This window comes from Salvelinus sp. IW2-2015, linkage group LG13 (genome assembly GCF_002910315.2).
Source record: "Salvelinus sp. IW2-2015 linkage group LG13, ASM291031v2, whole genome shotgun sequence".
Lineage (NCBI taxonomy): Eukaryota > Metazoa > Chordata > Actinopteri > Salmoniformes > Salmonidae > Salvelinus > Salvelinus sp. IW2-2015.
In genome coordinates this window covers 568578-571955 of record NC_036853.1, presented here as the reverse complement: position 1 = coordinate 571955, position 3378 = coordinate 568578, and the positions used below count along the sequence as shown (strand labels likewise).

The 3378-nt window shown below is 41.1% G+C and overlaps 1 pseudogene; it reads right to left on the bottom strand.

Moving 5' to 3' along the window:
- Positions 1 to 1731: 1731 nt before the first annotated feature.
- LOC111971939 (E3 ubiquitin-protein ligase TRIM47-like) overlaps positions 1732 to 3378 on the bottom strand; it is a 3970-nt pseudogene continuing 2323 nt past the window's right edge.

Here is a 3378-nt window from a genome sequence, read left to right as displayed (position 1 = left end):
CTGTGTTTTGTTTTGTTAGACATGTTTGATGTAGCAATGTAAGTTGATTTTTGTATTATGAATAAAACAATTTTTTTTAAATGTAAAATAAAAAATACTATCCATTTGGTTTACAACTCAGTGAACCTGTGCAGCATTCTCTCTATTTGATGCTTACAAACAAACAGATTTCAACGCATATCAAAATTACCCAGCAGCCATTTAGAAATAACAATTCGTCAAGAAGGTTATTTATTATTTAAAAAAAATGTCTTCTGATTGTTTAAATCGGCCACATGTTGAAAAAGAGAAACAGGGACATATGTTTTGTTTAGGTTAAAAACAAACAAAAAAATAAACATTGATAACCATGACGACAAAATCTTTAACGTTTGATGGCTGTGCCATCAACCACATGTAACCAGGTGAACAGTGAGCTTCCTCACCAAGCAGTTGTAACCTAGTTAATAATAAGTTACCTGAGGTAAACCTACCAGGTTAACGCGGGCTGGTCTCATTGATAACAATAGTGAAGCTGACATTGTGACGCAGAACAATGGACTGGGAATAGAACTTTCAGAAGGTGAGTTGGTGCCACAGTGTTCAATACAACTAGTAGGAGCTGGCAGGGTGAAACATGAACTAAAATATGGCCTGTTTTTTCAATACAACTAATAGGAGCTGGCAGGGTGAAACATCACCTAAAATATGGCCTGTTTTTTTACGATTACTTCTAAACTACGGCAAACAGCTGGGACATATGGTGATATTATTTAACTGGGCTCCTTGGCGGATGCAATGAACTAGTTTTATCAGAAAACATTAAAATGTCTGCCCTAAGTCCCCACACTATCTGTGCTAACAAACACTGTGTACCACCCCTCCCCCTGTTTAACCTTGAATTTAGTTAAGAAACAACGACTTGCAAATTTACCTAAACGAACCAACTCCTTATGGATTTGTTCGTTCGTAATAAATGGAGGCAGATTAGCCACCACTACTCTTGTCGAAAGAGGCGAAATCGGCACCAACACACCCCTCACAAAAATCCCACTCGCAACAAGACTCACCTTTTCCATTACCACAACCACCGCCTTGTTCATTCTGGATACAGAGTGTATATGTTACGCTCCCACCTGTTCATCGACCATGATCAAAAATTCCTCCACAACATTCTCCAGAACGCACCTGAAGCGACAGTGTTTCTTCTCCCCACGGTTGAGGCCATCACGCCGCCCAACAAACTACCCTACTCCCCCCTCAACTCTAACCGATAAACAGTGGAAACCATTGACCATACCCTCCAGACACAAACCATTCACATGCTGCCAACCAGATGTAATGACCAGTTCAATGTACAATGTCCTAAGCACAATCGAGTAAACACCACCTCTTCCTTCCTAGTCTGACCTTTGAATCTTGGTCCACCGACCTTTCTTTGGAGGGAATATAAATGCCGTCCCTTGTGCTCAGAGTCCCATCTCTTCTGCCACACATCTATCAAAATGACTCTGATCTTACATTTGGTCTCACCTCTACCCAGTGGAACATTAATATCAATTATATCTCGTTTCACGAGGCACACGGCTCGTTCTTGTTACACCTGAATTATAACATTTGAAATGTCTCTATTCCTTTGAAACTTTTGTGAGTGTAATGTTTACTGTTAATTTCTGATTGTTTATTTCCCTTTTGTTCATTATCTATTTCACCTGCTTTGGCAATGTAAACATATGTTTCCCCATGACAGCACGTTAAGACCCGGGTTCATATCCCGCTGGTTACATTAGGCAGTCTATTCTCTGAAAGGGGTCCTGACAGCCTTTTCCCAACAGTGGGGTCAGTGGGATTGGATAGGGGTCCCTCTCCCTCTCTCTCTCTGACTGGAGGAGAGAAGTGAAATGGTGTCTCCCCTCTGGTCAACAATACTCACCTTGAGAGACTCCACAGCCTGTTGGAGCTCCTTCAACTCCTTCTCTCTCTCCTGGAATCTCTGCTGGACCTTCTGCTGACTCATCCCCAGCTGCCTCTGTGGAGAATCACTCTTCAATGAGCTATCAAGCTGTTTTTGTCCAGTAAATCAAATCAAATCAAAGTTTGTCATGTGCGCCGAATACAACAGGTGTAGACCTTACAGAGAAATGCTTACTTACAGGCTCTAACCAACAGTGCAAAAAAAAGTATTAGGTGAACAATAGGTAAGTAAAGAAATTAAAACAACAGTAAAAAAAAGCCTCGCTACTGTTATAGTCTCGCTACTGATATATAGCCTCACTACTGTATATAGCCTCGCTACTGTATAGCCTCGCTACTGTATATAGGCCTCTCTACTGTTATAGCCTCTCTACTGTATAAAGCCTCGCTACTCTTATAGCCTCTCTACTGTATATAGCCTCTCTACTGTATATAGCCTCGCTACTGTATATAGCCTCGCTACTCTTATAGCCTCGCTACTGTATATAGCCTCTCTTCTGTTATAGCCTCGCTACTGTAATATAGCCTCTTTACTGTTATAGCATCTCTACTGTATATAGCCTCTCTATGTATATAGCCTCACTACTGTATATAGCCTCTACTCTTATATAGCCTCTCTACTGTTATAGCTCACTACTGTATATAGCCGTCCACTACTGTATATAGCCTCGCTACTGTATATAGCCTCGCTACTGTATATAGCCTCTCTATGTATTAGCCTCTCTACTGTATAAAGCCTCGCTACTCTTATAGCCTCTCTACTGTATATAGCCTCGCTACTGTTAGTCTCGCTACTGTATATAGCCTCAACTACTGTATATAGCCTCGCTACGGTATATAGCCTCACTACTGTATATAGCCTCTCTACTGTATATAGCTCTCTACTGTTTATAGCCTCGCTACTGTATATAGCCTCGCTACTCTTATCTAGTATAAGCCTCTCTACTGTATATAGCCTCCTACTGTATATAGCCTCGACTTATAGCCTACTGTATATAGCCTCTCTCTGTTATAGCCTCGCTACTGTATATAGCCTCTCTACTGTTATAGCCTCCTCTACTGTATATAGCCTCACTACTGTATATAGCCTCGTACTGTATATAGCCTCCTCTACTGTATATAGCCTCTCTACTGTTATAGTCTCGCTACTGTATATAGCCTCACTACTGTATATAGCCTCGCTACTGTATATAGCCCTCGCTACTGTTATAAGCCTCTCTACTGTTATAGCCTCGCTACCGTATATAGCCTATCTACTGTATATAGCCTCACTAACTGTATATAGCCTCACTACTGTATATAGCCTCGCTACTGTATATGCTTCTTACTGTATATAGCCTCACTACTGATATATAGCCTCTCTAGCAGTATATAGCCTCGCATACTGATATAGCCTCGCTACTGTATAATAAGCCTCGCTACTGA